General features: G+C 35.8%; 1 protein-coding gene across 3 annotated transcripts in view; it reads left to right on the plus strand.

The window, feature by feature from the left end:
- The window catches only part of KCNIP4 (potassium voltage-gated channel interacting protein 4), a 372,702-nt gene that overhangs the window by 39,127 nt on the left and 312,754 nt on the right, over positions 1-20,821 (plus strand). The window lies entirely within an intron of this gene.

Genomic DNA, 20,821 nt, shown 5'->3' on the forward strand with positions numbered 1-20,821 from the left:
AAATTAAAACAAAAAATCCTGCCCCAAATGCCCCTTTTGTGGTTTGGCAGCATTTTTCATCCCCTTGGCACACTGTTTATGACAATAAAAATCCAAGCCCTCTGTAAATTGAATTTGTGTCAGTCAGAATGATAAAGTAGATGACATTGTTTTGTCATGAAGATCTAAGTCACTGAACCCTGAATGATATGTTTTTTAATTTATACTTCTGCTATAAAGGGTATGTGTCTCAACATTTGGAAGAAGTGAGCTGGTTAAATACAACCTACATCTGGCTATAAACTGCCCCTATGCATGTGTTATCCATGTAGACATGTTTTATATGCATAATCTTTTAGCTATTCTTGACCGCTCATTTTTAAAGCTTTAGGATAATACTTACAGTGAATCACTGCTTTAATCTTCATGCATATTATGATTTGCTAAATACAACTTTGATTTGTTTATTAGTTTGCACCTGTAACTCTCTGCACTTTTATTTATTTCTTTGTACTGTTAATAGGGCTAAAGGAACAGAAATTAATTTGATGTAACCCTTTTAAAACTCTGTTCATAGGAATTTAGATTTTCTTTTTTTTTTTCTTTGATTGAGTCATTTCATACTATGGCATTTATCGACAATCATTAGTAGGCTGAAAGAGTCAGCTCTCTTGTCATAGTTCATGAATAAATGTGGCATGCATTGAACTTAGTATGTTTGATTCTTCAGTACCTTTAAACTGACTAATCATTTGCACCTCTGGAAAGGGTCTAAAAACAGTTGATAGGAAATCATAGAATTAAGGATTTAAGGATTTTTCTTTTGGTTAAGTGAGCCAGGAGATTCTGTAAATGCAGTTACTTGGGTTGCTCCAAAAGAGACAAGTATGAGAATTTAACACACAAAATTAAGCCTTTAATTTTGTTTTGTCTAGTACTAAATGATAAAAAACACTTATTCCCATATACCTTTACAAGAATCTTTGGATATTTAATAGGGTCACAAAAACTGATATCCTGAGGTACTTTCTTCAGCGCTTTTCATTTTTCCAAGGTGGCCAAATAGGTTTTCTTGAACTTTTGAACCTTTCTCTTAGTGATACTGCTATAGCATCTACAAAGTATGTGGCTACTGAGATACTAAACTCAATGTTATCTATACGAATTGTTGTTGGCAGAATTAAGATGAGTTTGCAAATGATACAGTGGTGGCTCATTTCCACTTAGGCATTCCATGACAGAAATCAGGTTCTCTAATGATTGTCTTGAGCTACCTTACACTAGTGAAATTTAATACTTAAAAACATCTCAATATGCTCGTTTATATTTTTTAAAAATAATGAAAAATGTAATTGCTGAGTATGGTAACTGACTGCCACTGTAATGATTTCTAGTTGGAAATATTGTGTAGTAATATGCATCTGAGCTTTCTGTTAAAGCAGAGGTGGTTTCTTCTCTACAATTTGGTTTTCTTATTTTATTACTTATTTGATCTTGAAACTGAGTTTGTCGACATGTTTTTATGGAACTAATTATACTTTTAGAGTCAATTTCCATTTATGAATTTGGAGCAGGCAAATGAAAATGTTCATATGTTGTAATTCTACTTTTGGAATAAATGCTTGTAACTCTGTTGGTAAAATCTTAGAGTATTTGAGAACTGGGGGTTCTTGTCCTGTTTTTTCTTCTTCAGTATCTGTCATATGAATAAGAATATTGTAACAATAATACTGAAAAGATGACTACACTCAGCCCTTCTCTATTAAGAATTAAAATAGCACAAGTTTAATGCAGCAATGACTGCTCCAAAGGAAGAACAATAGAATTAAATATGGCTTATGGGATTTCAAGGAAAAGTAACTGGAATAATGTTGTCAGTGGGATACAATTCAGTACTAAGGACACAATTGTAACTGCTGTTGTAATTGTAGCTTATTTGACTAATTCCTCACACAGCAGTTTCAGAGAGTAGATTTCATGTAGGTAAGACTGAAGGAACATTTTTGGGCTATTGCTAGTTACATCTTGATACTGCAGTGAGCTCTGGGCCCAAGAAAAACTGGAGGGTTTCTTTTCAAAAGTTTGTTGTCCTTAAGTAATTCTGTACTAATTTGGCAACATACTCAGTTAACTTAGAGTGGTTATGAGTCTTTCCCCATTATTCTATGCCACGAATATTTACCCTGCTGCAGATTTTTTAAAATGCAGATGAGATGCCAAGATGAGAATAAGTTGCCTTTCTCAAATACAAATTTAGAGGAAATGTAAGCCTGACTGCACTAAATACTGATGAAAAATATTACTATTATCAAATTTAGTTATTTATAATTTCTTAAATTATTGTTTTCATTTCCTCACACCATTTATTTATGAGTTAAGATAAGAATAATTTAGGAATAATTCCAAGTTGTCAGTTAATGAGTATATCTTTCACTGTCAACAGGTGCATTTGACAAAATATTTAATGAAAACCTGCCAAAGTTATTTGAGAACAGGTTAAATGTTCTGCTCTGCCCAGAATACTTCATATACTTTCAGACCTCAGATATGTAAAAAATTCCTGATGGAATTTTTCATTACTGATTTCTTAAATATGGACTTCCTGTGAAGGAGATGATAGTCTGTCCTGAATTGGGCATTTAACTTTTCTTCTATGAAAATATGTTGTTCAAAGTAAACAAGAATACTTTTTAATATTGAAGGGGGCTTTTTGACAGAAGCACTCTTACAATGCATATAAGACCTCTTTTCTATTAAGAAATGGAGCAAAGACAAACTGAAAGGTAGACAGCATGTTTACATACAAAATTTAAAATATATTTTTTTTACTCTATCAAAGCTCACAGAGCTAGTAACTAGGAGTTTCCCACCTTTATTACCAAAGTAAAAGGTTTCTGTTATTTTTTTTTCTTTCTTTGTTTTTTTCTCTTTCCATGAGGAGTTATCATAGAGTGATAGTTATTGAGGTCTGCCTATTTTCACATTTACTGAAGTCATCCTTCTCTACAATAACAATTTTAAATGAAGGAAGATAAAAATGAGAGAAAACAACACCAAATAATAAATATTCAAGGTGTCCTTGAATGTATCCAGGGATGGTGCACCCACAACCTCCTTGGGCAACCTATTCCAATGCTTCACCACCCTCTGTGTGAAAACCTTCCTCCTAATATCTAACCTAGAACTTCCCTGTCTCAGTTTAAGACCATCCACCCTTGTAAACAGCTGTTTCCCCTCTTGTTTCTAAGCTCCCATTAAGTAGTGGAAGGTCACAATGAGGTTTCCCTAGAGCCTTCTCTTCTCCAAGCTAAACAAGCCCAGTTCACCCAGCCTTACCTCATAGGAGAGATGCTCCAGCCCTCTGATCATCTTAGTGGCCCTCCTCTGGACTTGCTCTAAGAGCTGGATGTAGTTATGTTCTCCTGAGTTCATTCACTTTTCTCAAAAACTGCTCTTCACAATCTTTTCTGAAAGGATTGCAGAAATAAAGATCAGATATTGTTCAGTAATTGAATTTGTATCCGTCAGTTGTGCCATTTTTCATGTCATGTCAGTTCAGTATTTCTCCTGGGAATTCTGTTTCCTTCTAGATGCTTTGATCAATATCATATAATCATGAGAAGACTTCAAAGAACTATAAAGGGAAATTTGTTCTATGTACCAATATAGCTGGAATTTTTATGACTTTTCTGAGACTGAAAGCCTATAAGAGAAGAAAAAAAGAGAAAGCACTATGTGCCCTGTCCTTTCTATTGTAGATGGTCAGCATGTGTAAATAAGACTAAAATATTTCCCCACAAAGTCTTTCCAGAAGAAAGGAGTTTTTGTAGCCTATTAATATACATATTAGTCACTAAAGAGATTAATACAACTAAGATTTTGTACTTTGAAAACAAACAAAAATCTATTCAAATATTGAATCTATCATAGTTTTAGCCAATACAAAAATCCTTATTTATTTTGTAAAGATTACAAGAAGAGAAACTACCACGGGAATTCAAAATGAATTTTGTCAAGTTGAAAATTTTATGAAAATGTTTTACATTTTGATTGATGATACTGTTGGTAAGTAAGCAACCAACTAAACCTAGACAATGTTACAGTGGTAAAACCTTATTCATTTTGAGTCTTTTAATAACATTTCCATAGATAATGACTATCACCTGGTCTTGCTTTAGGTATTTCTTCAATCACAATGAACTGAGAATTAGCAATGTTTTCTTATTCAAGTCTAACAATGCAAAAGTTATTGTTGTATCTTATACCACCTTATATTGGATAGAAAATGTGGTTGTATTCTTTTTATTTGCTAAAGTTGCAAGCAATATGCTTCTATAAATCTTTCTCCCAGAACCAATGAAGGACTCGTAGATAAATCATTTCCAGTGTAAAATAGAATTGTTGTTTCTCCTGTTGAATAAGCATGAAAAGATTGTTTTAAAAATTTTAGTAAAACTTGTTGGAAAGTAAAGGAAAAAGATCAGAGAAAATAACCTATTTTCCTTGTTCTTTTCCACCAGAGTATTTTTGCCTTATGTTAAAGGAGTTTGTATGAAGAGACTTGGGAAAAAGGGGAGACTTGTAGTTTTTTCCTTTCTTTCTAAATGCTAACTCCAAATAACAAATCATGGCAATAAAATTAAAAGCTCTCCCTGGTGAATGTCATTCTTTTAAATTTGCAGTATGGAGTGATCTAATCTCAATACGACCTCTGAAACTCTCTTCAGGGCAGCAGTAATAGTTAATGGTACAAATTAACAGCAAAGCATATTGTGTGGGAATGTTTGTTATCTCTCAGGTTGTTAAGAGTGAAATTGGAAGGACATAGTTTCTCACAAGTTAGAATCACTCCAAAGTGATTATTCCAGAGTGATTAATGTTTTGAAAGGGGCTTTTTACTATGCATTTGTGTACAGACTTGGTAAATTGAGCAATGTATGTAGTTAATGAAACTATGAGACTCTGGTATGTGTATATAAATTTAATGTAGCATCCTTTTTGGCTCAGGGAAGTTTAATGATCAGCCTCTGAAATGTGTCTTAGATAATAGCAGCATGTATACCTTCTTAGTTCTTCTCAGTCTACTTAGACTTCAGCAAAACCTTTGACATGGTCTCTCACAGTATTCTCCTGGGGAAGCTGGCTGCCTGTTGCCTAGACAGGTACACCCTCCTTTGGGTAAGGAACTGGCTAGAGGGCCGTGCCCTGCGGGTAGTGGTTAATAGACTTAAGTCCAGCTGGTGACCCATTGCTAATGGTGTCCCCTAGGGGTCAGTACTGGGGCCCATCTTGTTTAATATCTTTATTGATGACCTAGATGAGGGGATTGAGTGTACCCTCAGTAAGTTCACAGATGACACCAAGTTGGGAGGTAGTGTCAATTTGCCTGAGGGTAGGGAGGCTCTTCAGAGGGAGGGATCAGGATAGGCTGGATTGCTGGGCTGAGGTGAATGGGATGAGGTTCAACAAGGCCAACTGGCAGGTTCTGCACTTTGCAAAAGTAAAAAAGTTTTACCAAAGTAAAACTCAAACTGCACAAATCTTGCAACAATTGCTAGTTTACAGCCTGGGGAGAATTTGTACTTACTTATCTAGTGATAACCTTAGAACTTCTGTTATTTATGCCAATAAATTGTTATCCATATTATTTTTTTTAAAGATGCTTAGCAAGGATGGGTACTAGACAAGTGTTAACCTCTCAGCAGAATGTGGATGTGTCACTATGTGAAGTTTCTGCTTTATGCTTTCCTGGCTGTACAGATATTGCACAGTGAGGTGTGTTTTTCCTTTTCTCTAGAATGTTTATTTCCTTCATGTTAGAATGGATATTTATGGTCTCCTGCATTGCCACCTTTGCAATCCTTCCATTCCTCTGAAGAAAGTTATAGTTATTGGGAGAGACATGATACTAGAAAGTGAAGCATGACATATGGCAGATTGCTGCCTAAAAATGCTACTGTGGCAGAAGGGAATGTTGAACTTGCAAGCTTTTCTGTCCCTTGCTTCTCTTTCTACAGACCAATGTTGGCACTAAATATTATGTAAACCTTCCTAAAAAGCAATGCCTAGTGATAAACAAGCTCTAATTAAGAGCTATTTCAATCTTTTTTTATTAGGTTGAGATTTTTGATTGTCACAAAAGTGTGTTTTCATATAAAAAGCATGAATGACCACTGAGCTGACTGAGGACCTTCCCAGGGCTTTTCTCTGAACTGTGCATAACAAAATTTTATTTTTCAGTTGAAGTCATTAATCCTACTTCGTAAAGATCACTTTAATCTTCAGGCAGTTTAAAATGATAGAAAAATCTATTCTAAGATATTTTGAATTTGGCCTAAGATTAAAAAGAATATGTGGTAAATTGCTTGTTATGAGCAAGCTATATCAGAAAAATGAGTTTCTCTAATCCTAGTTGTTTCTCTACTAGAACTGGACTTGCTGCTTCAATGTCATGCAGATATTTAAAAATGATTAATTGCAATGTAACATAGAAATTATATGACCTGAACAAGAAAGCAAACTATGATGGTAAATCTGATTTCTGATTTTGTCTCCCCAGTTTTTCTTTCACTATTACACAGTGTGTGCCACTAAAATAAAGAATAGTTAATTTATTGAAAGCCATTTACTTAAAACTACAGTTCTGAGGATCAAACGTTTGGGATATAATATACATAGAGAATCACTCAATTTGGGAAACTAAACTATATTCTTTATAAAACCAGTATATACTTCCTGTTAGTCTCTGTACTGACAGTATCTTTGATTTCTTTTGTGTCTTCCCACGACTGCTTTTTTATTTAAAGCATTCTATAAATCAAAAACTAATAAGCTGAAAAAGTGTATTAGATTAAATGGAAGGACTTTCATATTCATTGCATACTTAGAGAATGGAATCAATCTTTAAATATCTTGCCACTTTCCATCTGGGCATTATTCCAGCAATTTAAGTGGCTAAATATATTGAGAGTGTTCCAGATTAAATGGGAGTTCTGAGTGTCTTTTTATAAATGGTATGGCCCATAAAGAACTGATTTTTTTTTTTTTTTTTTTTTTCTGGTGGTTCAAGTTATGTGAGTTTTGTTTACTGGTAGTTTCAAAATATTAGAGTAGTATAACACAGTTGTGTTTGTGAGTATCTGCCCCTGAAAAATCCCAAGACTTGAGAGAGCACTTCTACTGCAGATCTTGTAAGCTGCAAAAAAACAGTTTCTTCACAGTACACCAAATTTTTTTCATAGTGAGGAATTAGATCTACAGAACTTCTCACAGAAGTTCAATTTAAAACAAAGAACACAATGTCTTAGAAGTGGAAAGTTAGAGCAGAAGAAGAGAAGAAAAAAAAAAACAAGAAAAAAAAATCAGCAAGAATGATTGTAGTAAAGTGCTCTGATCTAGTAAAGTCATATGTTTGGTGGCCCTGCTAGGCAGGGGGGCTGGAACTACATGATCCTTGAGGTCCCTTCCAACCCGGGTCATTCTGTGATTCTGTGATTGAAACAATAACATTATATCTTGCTTTTTTTTTTGGTTGTTTTTTTTTTTTTTGTTTTGTTTGTTTGTTTTTTCCCCAACCCCGTTTAATTTAATTACTACTGTTGCCTTTCTTGTGCGTTTGTTTCCATTGGAGTCTGCAGTGTGTTCATGACAGTTCTACTGGCAAACAATATTTCTGACAGGACAGATTTGCCCTCCTTTCATTTCAGAAGGGGTAAGTGGAAGGACTTGGTGCTGTTCATTGCTCCAGTAATGCCATCCTGCTGGGACCTCCCTGCTGTTCCTTCTGGCAACATCATCTTCTTGGCAAGAAGGTTTGTTCTCAGTTGTTTTTTAATTTTCTCATTCACCCATTCTTTGTTCTAGAGACACACAAAAAGTCTGCAAGGGACTGGAATTCTTCACAGTGGATTCTAAATGTTTTGTGGGTGAAAAAGCTGTATTAGTCATATGTGGCAACACTGCAACTGAACTTTCCAAATCACCTCAATCTATTGCCAATAAACCTGCACTATGTGGTAAAGCAGAAGGCTTACTTGGTATCACATATGTCACTGAAAATGATGCTGGGAATATTTAGATACCTTTTTAGCACTTTTTGTACTGTTCTTTAACAAAAGCAAGATACATGGTGGGGGCGTATCTTGTGATACACTGAGATCACCATCTTTCCCCAGGGTAGATGAATTCTATATCTGACATTATAATATCTGAAAGTGTAGGGCAACAGAAATGGAAGCTGGGATCATTACATACTTGGCTAAACAAAGTCTGAAGTTAAAGCTATCTTGAATATAACTGCAAAAGTGAATAGCAGGAAAAATGTGTAGTAGTCAAACCTCTGTCCATTCAAATCAGCCAGTTCTCAGAATTTAACTAGCATCTTCCTTGTTATAACTCAAGTTAATATGTGTTTATTGAAGTCATAAAAATAATGCAGCTTTTCAAGGTAGTGCCTATTATCCAAGCTTATAAATATCTCTATGTTTATATTTGTACATGTTTATCTTTGTTGGTTGAGAGGTACAATGTTTTAACTTAAGAATGTTAGGCTGACAAGAGCTACTTTCCCAAGATAGGATAGAACAACTGCTTTTAATGCAGTCCATTTTCTGACACTCAGTTCATGCCACTTCTAATGTCACCAAGACAAAAAATGACCAGTGAGAAAGATCAAGATTGGGGGAGGGAAAAAATCACAATGTCCCTACAGAATCCTCAAAATGAAACTTTTTTCCAGAATTTCAGTATTATCCCCTGTGAGAAATATCTCTGACTTCAGAAATCACCCATTTTTAAACTATGTGGGTCACAATCAGCTTGTTGTATCTATCAGTTTCTCAGCTGTTGATTTTTCCTGAAACTAAAACAACTCTACATTCTACTTTTTAGTAGACAGAGTGTAAATTGTCAGGCAAGGAACTGATTTGTAGACATGCATGCAAACAAGTGAATAGTGCAACTCCTTTGCTGTCAGTTGAACAAGCTAGAAAGCAGTGAACAAACCAAGAAACAGAAAAGGAAGGAGACCTTCATAGTTAATTTATACTGCAGAATGAGATTTCTTCTGCCACTGTTCCTGCTATGTTATGTTAGAAGATTCGTTTAAAGCAAACTGTAGGGAATGGTCCTGTATATTTCTTGTTTTTGGAGCAAAACCTTATGATTTGGTTTGTAGAATCTTGAGCACTTGCAGCACTGAGCACCTTGCAGGATACTGAGTACTTGGCTTTGAACATATTTGAGAAGGTGCATATTAAGCAATGTGAAAATGAGCTTCCATGAATTTCCTACCAGGTGCCCAAATTAGTCAATACCTTTGATCTTAGTTTCACTGTGCCTCTGTTCTGCATAAAGTAAGCGTAATACTAATACCCTCTCATCTCAAAGGGATGTTGTGAATATAAATGTAGCAATATTTGTGGAGCACTCAGACGCTGTAGTGATGAACACTGTAGAAAACATTTTGAGTTCAGGCTTTAAATGTTTCAGAAGAAATTGTCTGGGTACAAGTTGTGGAAAGAGTGAAGTTTTGAATTTGGTGAATAAGTAATATCCGTGAATTACATTATCAAAACAAGCTTCTATTTAAACAAGAGGATGTGATTGTACCGTTTAAAGATTGCACTGTAACATAGAAGTGGAAAGGGGCTTAAATGATGCTATTAAGATTTTTGAACACAGTGCCATTCCTTTGCTATGAGCTTCCTATATAAGCAATATGTATAGAAACATTTCCTAGTTTGAAGGATTTATAACACAAAACTCAGAACTTGGCTGGTAGTTTATGCTAAAAGTGGGAGTAAACCAAAGTAATTGATCAGGTGATTGGGCTTTTAGTTACGAAGTGTGAAAGATGCAACAAGCATGGAAGGATGTACGACTTATGTGTATAACATTACATCTTGGCCTGCTAAAATCTATGAGAACTTTACCATAAGTTTCATCATAGTGGCATCACTCAATTTGCTTTATTCTAATGCATCTATATGAGAAATGCTACAATTAAGATAAATCATTGTAAATATATATACCTATATATACATATATCATTTTTTTCCATGGGTTTTGTAATGTTAGGTTTTAATACATGATGTATTTCATGGGTGTCCACCTTTCTGGCTTGCCTAGGCTGCATTTAATGAAGAGGAACTGTTGCATATATGTGGGCTGCTTTGAATATAATACCTCCTATTTATTTTCATGGAAAGTACAATAGAGCATCTAGATAGGGAGCTAGGAGATATGGTTTAGGGGTTTTCTGTAGGTATGGTAAAGGGAGGACGGTTGGACTAGATGATCTTATAGGTCCTTTCCAACTTTGTGATTCTATGATTCTATGATAGATACAGTGAGCACAGTGACTCTGTTTGATAGAGCAAATTCCCAGTTACAAAGTACTATTTTTCAATATAGTCATTACCACTAGCTTTGCATTTTCACCAGTGATGAACAAGAGCCTTCACAGCATGCTTGTGAAAATCTGTACCAGCTGAGGGGCCAAGCTTCCACAGTGGGAGCTTTGCTGTGCTGCATGGATTCTGCAGGCTGTGGGTTGGATGTGCCTGCTGTGTTTACCAGCAAGGTGAATTTGGAGAAAGAAGAGCTCCTTTGTTAATTTTTGCTGGAAATGATCAGTGTCTCATTTTGAAGGAGGTCCCAATTTGCAACTTATTTAACTGATAACCCCACTTTAACTCCTTATTTACTTGATGTTATTTGAAGTAAATTTTGAAGTCTAAAAGTCTTGGGAAAAGAACTTGAAATTTTTGAATTTTCATTACCAGAATCAAATAAGAGAGGTAAAAAAAAATGCAGATTTATTTTTATAATTCAGTTAAGCTGCAATTGATTATATACTGGAAACTAATCAGTATACCATAATTGAAGAGATATTTTTGGACCAATGTACCAGCTGGTATCACAGATGGTACAGATGGCATAAGGCTCTTTAATGGGATAAAGATAATGTGTTGGCGCAAAGAGAGCTGAATATATGAACATGTGATTTTTATTTGCCATTATGAACTGTCTAATCAGTGTAATTTCAATTCATACACAGTTCTTACATTTGTATTCCACATATCTGAATAAATAAATATTAAGATTGATACTTTCCAGTCAGTGATATCAGTACAAAACTGTACTCTGTTCTAGAAAACATCACATACTATGGCAGGGAATAACTCATTAACTTTCCTAATTTAAAATAAAGAATTGTGTGGCAAGTTTGATATTAAATTTTTAAAGAGAATTGATATTAAATTTTTGGAAGCTGGAGAAAGTTCCTGAGAAAAGTTTATTAATTCATGATCTTATACTGGTGTTTGTATGGCAAAATGTATGAAGATCAAGTGGATGTATATTACTTGACAACAGTAGATGGTTTTCATTGATTAGTATAGATTTTACTGGACTTAATTTCTTCATGTACGTATGGTGTCCTGTATAGTAGTGTTGACTTCAGAAGATTTTTTCTTGCACCCCATTCTTTTCTCACTTAGCTGCTTTGTGTACATTGCACAAAACACAAGTGCTATCTACAGTATGTTCAGTATCCACTGTAGTGTTTTCGGTCACAATGATTCCTTTCGGAATTGCTGGATAAGCAAATTTTCTGATGTCTGATATAAATCGGACATGGACGAAAGTTGCCACTGTGTAATTTTTAATAATTTGAATCCAGATTCCGTTTTCTTTAGTATTTAGGAGTGCTCTGTTCATAAGGACTTGGTTGTTGTATTTTTCCAGTTTAGGTAAAACCTTCTCCTAAATTATTTAAGCTTTTATTTTATGCATCAAGATTGCTGAAGTTTATTTTATGAGATATTATACCTGAAAGCTCATTACTGCGTTTTTTAGAGCTATTTCCAGATCATACAGAAATGTGGCTAAAGTTTCTTTAGTGTCTTTTTGTCTTTTATCATCTATTTACTCTCCGCTCAGAAACTAAAAGTTAAGTTCTTATCTTTGAAAGAGTTATATTTTTTATCTGAGCTTTTAGATGTCAGCCATTTTGTATTTCAGACCTATATGCATATATTTATTGGCAATATTATTCCTTGATTTACTAAATGCCTCATGGTAAATTGCCATCAACTTTCTGGTTTTGTTTTTTGACAAGCTATTGTTTTAAATAATTTCAACCTTATGAGCCTCTTTCTCAATTAGGGTTGTTACTACAACTCAGTGATTTTCAAACAGCAATTAAGTTATTGATTTCAAGGCTTTTTTTTTTTTTTTTTTTTTTTTTTTCCCACCCCTCGAAACTGTATGACTTGCTTTTTCTCTAGTTATAAATGGTATATTAACTGTCTTACAGTTTTACTTATTCAGCCTGGCTAATCCTCATTGCATAATTTAGAGTTTATAGAGTTTAATTTACGCCACAACTGCAGATTCTGAAGATTTGGAAACTGGTGATAAAGTTGAAGCAGTGCTTTGTTTTCTAAGGCCCGTAATAGACTCATAATAGACTTACACCCAATTGCTGAACTAGTCATCTGCATGGGATGTCAAGCTGAGTTACCTTTTTGTATTCAGTAACTGGCAGGGTACCATAGTCCTTTTTCTAAGTGCAAGATGTATTTTGAGGACAGCTATCTTTATTTTTCATTAATTTGTAAATAGTGTTATTTTAGATACTTTTTAGTCTTATTCTGAAGTAAAAAAACCGGATGAGGTTTAACAAAAGCAAGTGTAGAGTCTTGCACCTAGGAAGAAATAATTACATGCACCGGTACAGGCTGGGGGAAGACTTGCTGGAGAGGAGCTCTGCTGAGAGGGACCTGGGCGTCCTGGTGGATGACAGGTTGGCCATGAGCCAGCAGTGTGCCCTTGTAGCCAAAAAGGCCAATGGCATACTGGGGTGTATTAAAAAGAGCGTGTCCAGCAGGTTGAGGGAGGTGATCCTGCCCCTCTACTCTGCCCTGGTGAGGCCACATTTGGAATACTGTGTCCAGTTCTGGGCTCCCCAGTTCAAAAAAGACAGGAATCTCCTGGAAAGAGTCCAGTGGAGGGCCACAAAGATGGTGAAGGGCCTGGAGCATCTCCCCTATGAGGAGAGACTTAGGGAACTGGGTCTGTTTAGCCTTGAGAAAAGAAGGCTGAGAGGGAATTTGATTCAGGTTTATAAATACCTGAAGTGTGGGGGCCATAGAGGCGAGGCTGGTCTCTTTTCAGTAGTTTTGTGGGGACAGGACTAGGGGTAATGGCTGAAACTACAGCATAGGAAGTTTCGCACTAATGTGTGCAAGAACTTCTTTACAGTGAGGGTGACAGAGCACTGGAACAGGCTGCCCAGGGAGGTGGTGGAGTCTCCTTCTCTGAGATATTCAAGACCCGACTGGACGACTACCTGTGGTGATATGGTGTAGAGGAACCTGCTTTTGGCAGCGGAGTCTTGGACTCGTGATCTCTGAGAGCTCCCTTCAACCCCTACAATCTGTGATTCTGTGAAATACTCCACAGGGTCCACAAGTTCCTTTCCTTAGTAATTATCTGGTATAAGTAGCCATTGATACAGAAGAAAGAAGTCTGATTACATGGATTAGCTAATAAGAATTTCCCCAGGTAATATTTAGGTTGATTATCACTTACTATTTTAGTAATGGTACCAAAAGCATGCAATAAACACGGTCATATTTAAATGAATTACCTAATATAAAGGTACCAGATTATTATTTTAGAAAGGTTGGATAGTTCCACTTCATTTTTTATTCTATCATATTATATATATATTATATGTCAAAAAGTAATATTTAAGTCTCTGAAGCATAATACCTGAAGATTTTTTTATTTTTTATTTTTTTAATGTACAAGCATACATTCACATGTATTTAAAATATTCACTCACTATATTACCTGAGATGTCACCTAAGGACAAAATTTCTTCTTTCACTCAGTCAACTTTAGGAGAAATGTGGGTCACCAAATGAATATGTATATATATATATATATATGCATATACATTGCTTGCATATCTGCGTTTGATCATCACCATTCAGACATAACAGGAATCCAGCGTTTTTCAGACGGTGATGTACTATGCAGAGATACAACAGCTGAGCTAAGTCTGCAGTGGGAAATAATATGCAAGTAAGTGCTAGTGCAGGACATTCGCTAGAGCTAATTAGCACTAAGCAGTGCTAACTATAGCAAGCAATTGTGCCACGTAGCAGAGCTGTACTACTTCTGAGATCGGCTTCTGTCAATACACAATGTTATTTTTGGTAATGTGAACTCTTCACAACTTCTTCACAGCTAGCTGGCACATCTATTTTCCCCATGGAGAAAGGAGGGAATAAGGCTGCTTCAAACAGCAGGGAAAGAGAAAAGTGGTGTTGAGCTTCTTTTACCTATGGACTTCTGCACATGTACATTCTCAGTTCCCATCCGTGCTTTCCTCTGAGCTATGTGTCCACGTCTATGTCAGGTCATACTCAGGCTACATGCCTGACTTTGCCACTTGCTCAGTGAGAGTGAAACATGCATTTTTTTTTCCATACTATAGACCAAGCTGTAAAAGCAGGACAGTATTTTAGGTCAAGGCAGCTTTTGGAATGAAGCTGGTCACAATGATTGTCTCTATTTCTAGCCTTTGTTTCTTCAATAATAGCATTACTGAGATATTTTATAACAAACTTTAGAAATCGTGTCATTAAAAATACTTTTTCCTTCTATTGAAGTTTATCATGTTAATCCCCTCCCTCCCCTCCATTACTGAATTAGACACTGTCTTTTTATGAGTTGTTATTCATTCTCATCTTTAGAAAAGCCGAACGTGGTTTTCAGCTGGTCAAAGATTTTTCGGAAAAAATAATACTGGAATTTATGGTTAATACTTTATTTACACTGCCTTTTTCTTTTTAATGATTTTATTTTTTAATAGCAGCACCACCACAGCACATACATTGAAAGCACCATGAAATCAGTAGGTAGTTAAATATATATGTATGTATTTATGTTATGTATGTATACATACACACACACACATATATATACAGTATGTGGAGAAGGTTCTTCACTTCGAGAAGTCATTCTGCAAACTGAAAATGAAACAAAGTACATTCTGCTGGTGTCTTTAGGCCTATAGCAACTCTCAAGTCATGGTAGAGGTCTTGCCATCTCTGAAGCTCTCCCACATCCATTTGTGCAGGCTCTCCCTGTCTGTCTTGAGTGATGCAGTTAATTCTCCTAGGAAAACCATCTGTTGTTCCCTTAGCAACAGCTGTAGGATGATAATGGAGTTTTTGGGGAAAACTTTTACATGTAGTTTGAACAAAGTAATCTAATTGCATCTTTGGTATGGAGAATCCATTCAGCTCTGAAAGGGTGTTAAGAATTATCCACTGAAACATTCCAGTCATAAATGTAAAACTTTTCTCTATTTTGGAAAGCTGAGTCAAGGCTGGTAAACTATAAAATCCTAATAAACCTGTGCGTTTTTTGGATGAGGAATGAGTTACATAGACTTTTTAGGAGACAGGTCTTGTTTAGCCATCCTTTCAGGTTGTCTTTCTCAGTTGTAGCTTCACAGACCAATTTAACTTACTCTGAGGACATACATATCCCTTTCTATAAACGTCGTTTATTATGTTTTGCATCAGAGAGCAAAAATCTTCTATTGTGGTTTCAAAAGAGAATGAAGACAAAAGGTATGCAAGGCTAATGAGAGAAAAAATCCACGCAAAAGAAATACATTCTTGCGATCAAAAGAGAAGGATAGTCGAAATATCCCATGTAATTCTAGATTTATAATATGAAAGATTGAGATTTTAATTTTATTTTATTTATTTATATTATTTTATTTATTTTATTTATTTTATTTATTTTATTTATTTTATTTTATTTTTGCTTAAATTTTACAGTAGAGGCTTTTGCTTACAGGATCACACATTGGTGGATAAGGGAAAAACAACTTGAACTTCATCTACTTTACTTGGGAAAGCATTTGATACTGTCCCACCAGACCATCCTGTATCTAAAATGAAAGTGATATTAGATTGATGGATAGACTGGTTGGAGAACTTGCATTCAAAAAGTTGCAGTCAGCAGCTCAGTATCAAGATGGAGGACAGTGAATGAGTGCTTCTGTCCCATGGGTGGACCACTATTTAACATCTTTGTGAGCAACACAGACAGTTGAGACTCAGTGATCTTTCAGCAATTTTGGTGGTGCATCCACATTGCGGAAGGCAGGGCATGCATCAGGGACACCTTTGTTAGGACTGAGATTGAGCCTGTTGTGAATCTTATGAAAGTGCTTAACAGACCAGGTACAGGGTCTGCAATTCAATCAGAAAGAGAGGCTGGGGTAACGAGGAGTTGAAACTTAGACTCGAGGAGGACTTGGAGTTCTGGTGATGAAAAGTTCAGCATGAGCGAGCAGTGTACCACTTGCAGTCCCCAGAAAGCAGCAGTATTTGGTCTGTGCCAAAATTTTATCTAGTTTGGGTTTATCTTCCCTAGGTTGAGGGAAGTGATTGTCCTGATCCACTCTGCTCTCATGAACCCCAACTGGAGGTGCTGAATCTCAGCACTCAAGAAGATGTGAAGTGTTAAAGAGTGAGTCCAGAAGAGGCCATTAGGATAATTCAGAGAGGTGGAGTACCGCTCCTATGAAAAACAGGGTGAGAGTTGGGGTTCTTTAGCTGGAGATTAGAAAGGTTCTGGCAAAACTTATTAGAGGCTCCTTAATAAACAGGGCGACAGGGAAGATTGGAGCAAATACTCTTATGCAGGGAAGTGCAGGGATGGGATAAGAGATAATGATTTTAAGCTGGAAGTGGGTAGATTTTAGAGTAGATCTTGGAATAAATTCTTAACTATTGAGGGTTGCTGTGCACTGGCACAGACTGCCCTGAGAGGCTGTGGATACCCCATTCTTGGAGGTGTTTCAAGGCAGGTTGGATGGGCTCTGGAAGAGCCTGAACTTGGTGGGTGGCAAACCCGGCCTATAGCAGTGCTTGCGAACTAGAAGATCTCTAATATCCCTTCTAAGCCAAACACTCCTGTGATTCTATGATTCATGCTTCTTCTGGAAAACATCATGAAGTATTCAGAACCAAGCTAATACTGCGTGTGGTGAAGGAGTGCTCATATTATAGTTAATGATTTATGAAGATTTTTTTTTTTTTCAGTTGAAAGGACTTAGGTTTGATTTCTTATATTTAACTCTGCCATCTCATTATGCGTGAGAAAAAATTTAGGTATCTAGAATGGATTCTGGCCATTATGAAAATGAAATTAATTCCTTTTTCTCTGAGCACTTTTAGTTTGATTATTAAAGACTTGAATGATCTGAACGTGGCTTGTGTTAGCAACTGAATATTAATGTAAATGTTAAATATTTATGAATATATTTGATATCATAGTCCTTGTTTTTTACATGAAGTTTCTTGGAAAGATGGTCTGAGGAAAAATGTAATTAGAGATTTTTTCTATTTCAAAATCTGAATTATGTAATACCTACAAAAATGCTATGTCGGGGTTGGCACAATGTGAAGGGTCAAGAAATGTTTAAAGGCTTAGTATTCTGTATATTAACAATACATACCAAAATTCTGTCCCTCAGAAATCAGGAGCTTTATTTTAATTCCTTTTATCAAGCTAGAAGAAAGGTTAAAGATAAGCTATTAAGATTTATAAGAATTACAAGATTCTCTAAAGCAATTCCAAAGAAGTATTAATTTATTTGGCTCAGCTGCATGATAAGCACGAAGTTTTGTTCTGCTTTCACGCTGAGTTATTTATACTTTGTAGTTCACTGAGGACAGTGCCCTAGGAATATTTTTCGTCGCCTTATGTTTTGTTTCCTTTTGGTAACATCTATTTTTATTTGTGCTCAGAATGTTTAAATGCCCCTCATAATTTCCTCATTCGCATTAAATGACAGTTCTATGAGGTTAATTCAATGAAAGAAAATCCATATCATACACACCCCCAAAACAGGTGATATTTCTTGCATTCTGAAGAATTGAGATTCAGCTCTGCTTCTCTTCTGGAGATAAAGGGAAGGAGCATAGCAAGTGGTGACAAAAACAATAGCAATACCATCTTCTTCACTGCAGCTTCGACCCTATAAAAATGAAATAGAAAACTTGGCCAGTGTGAAAATGCTTCACTGTTAGAAAATTGACTGGGAATCCTGAAACAACTGAGTATCTGTTCCTAAGACAACAGAAGAGACCTGGACTAGAGGATTAATTTTTTCAGGTGTATGTTGAATGTTTCTTATGGATTACCCAAATTAGTTTGAATGGATTACTTGTGGTTTAAGTAAGAAGATATTTCAGCTTTGATAGGCCACGCTATTAGCTAATTCTGTGTATTTGGGAGCTAAATGTTTATGGGCACTGAAGTATAAACTACAGGGCAGCAATTGGGGGGGGGGGGGGGAAATAACTTGTCTCTCTCTTTGACAATATATAACTTAAATACAAATTTTTAAGCAAGGGTGGCTATAATAAAAGATTGTCCTTTTATTACAAACGTGGTCTTTTTTTTTTTTTTTTTGTTAATAAAATTATTTTTCCCTATGTTAACTGATATCTTGTGGCTCTGTAGCCTAGTTATATTCTGTAATTCATTTCTCTTTCTCTATACTTGCAACTTTACCCAGTAATAAAATTTCCATATGAAGTTCTGTCAGACAATTCTAAGTTAACAAATCTTTGAGTGTCTTTGCTGATGCAGCAAAGCATGATTGTGCTGGAGGTAGATTATATTATTTATATGTGTTGGTTTTATTGTATTACAATTTTTTTCTTTAATTATTATGATATTATAATTGTGAATGTTATTAAACCAACTGCTTCCAGCTATTGGGATATAAACCCAGAAATAAAATACGTTTAACCTGTATGTTTCTCACAGAAAAATCCTGTTTCAGAGGTGTCATGTATTCATGGATACTGACAGAAGCATTATGAAAATAGAGATGTCACTCATTTTTATTTTTCCCATGTATTCTATTTTTTGTGATTTTTAGTAGCTGGTCTGTGTATAGATGCAGCTCCTAATGCAACTCTTAAAATGCCTCTAGCTGGGGAAGAATGGCTCACTGGCACAGGTGCTGGTACTGAAGAAAATAATTCTTTTTTTGGAGCTACAGGGAACATGCTGGAAGGTGAAGATACTGTGTCACCAGGCAGAGAGGTTGTAAAGAGTTTGGAAGCAAACCTCATTGAGGATGTATCAGGCAGAAACATTAACAGCAAAAGCAATGTCAAAACAGATGTAAAGTGGTTTGTTAGCAAACATGTAAAACAAGTCTTTTAAAACTGAATAAGAAAAGAATTTGGAGGTTGATTAGCCTTTGCAGTTAGATTGTATGTCCCAAGCACACACAGAGCAAGCAGTGCAGTAATAGCAAACAGTCGTGCCCGATGTACCTGTTGGAAGGTAAGCCTTTGACAGAATCAGCTGAATTTGATTTCCGCTGCTCCTGGGTCAGTGAGGGATGGGGTTTGGTTTTTGTGGCTGAGTTATAGGCGTGAGAAAACTTCAATGAAGCTTTTTTTTTTCTCCTTTTTCTTGTTCCCCCTGATAAAAAGCATCCTGGTAGATATTGTCTTTAAATGCATTTGTGTTTGCATGTTGAATTTGAACGAAGTGAGAGAAGAGTTTGAGGCATAAGCAGGAGTTCTTATTTTGAGAGTTAGTTAACAAGAGCTGTGGAAACCACCCTTGCAAATGTGTGCCTTTGCAAATTGTTCTAAGGATGATCTAAAGGTGAGCAGCCTGTGATTTTTGAAGCACCTGTTAAGACAAGGCTGTAGAGCATGCAATAGCTGTGTGCTCAGCTTGAAACAAGGTGGAAGGCTGTTTTTCAGTGAATGATCCAGGAAGAAGAGGATTTCTTTCTTCTAAGATGACATCTCTTTCAGTGAAGGTAGACTGTTGCCAGGGTGTGGCTGGAGCAGGTAAGTTCACAGTAACAGCAAATTTATATTTCTCTAAATGGTGAATCGTGTGACGTTTTAGTACAGAGGCGATGTAAACTTTGCCTGTCCAGTTGCAGTTTACGCTTTTCTTAAGCAGACTGGAAGCTGATCTGTGTTGAGCTATCACCACCTAGTGTAAACAAATAATAGGAAGTGACAGAACCAGAGACTTCAAAGTATTTTTTATTAGCTGTTGTGTTTTTTACAGCACTGTGGAAAAGGTAGGAGTAATGATTTTTGTTGCAAAATACATTTACTAGTCGTCTATTTACTAGCTTTGTCTTTTAATGGCTTTTCTTTTTGTATAGTAACTTAATAGCTTCACTCTTCCATACTGTAGATGTGATTAGCCAGTGGACTGTTTTTCTGTTCTAGCTTGTATGTGGATTGATTATAAGTGTGTGGCATTCAAGAGGATGAAGATTTTTGTGTATGTAATGGAAAGCTTTAAAATGTGGTAAACGCTACATCTTGCATTTATTCTCTATTGATTTGAGTACTCTATTCTACTGTTATAGAAGGTGCCAAGTGTAATAATAAAATAGATCCATCGCTCTGGCAACTAAGTGACTCTGCTTTAAGAGTGTAAGTATTTATAGGGTTTAAATATTACGAGCTGAGTTGATGATTGAAATCAAGCTATTTAATTAGGTTTTAGTAAATATTTTTGAATCATGTTGGTTCCCCTGAATAAAATATGATAAAAATGAATGTGCTGATGTAGATTGTATCTAATAAGAATACTTTCACTTGAGCACCAATGAAGTGGGCAGTAAAGGCACTGTAAGCTGGGCTTTATGGTAGAATTCTGGTGCTGTGTGGTCTTGAATTTTATACTATTTGAACATATGTTCTTCTGTCTGCAAACTGTACGTTTTAACTTCTTTACCTGCTTGAGG

This window comes from Coturnix japonica, chromosome 4, assembly GCF_001577835.2.
Source record: "Coturnix japonica isolate 7356 chromosome 4, Coturnix japonica 2.1, whole genome shotgun sequence".
Classification (NCBI taxonomy): domain Eukaryota; kingdom Metazoa; phylum Chordata; class Aves; order Galliformes; family Phasianidae; genus Coturnix; species Coturnix japonica.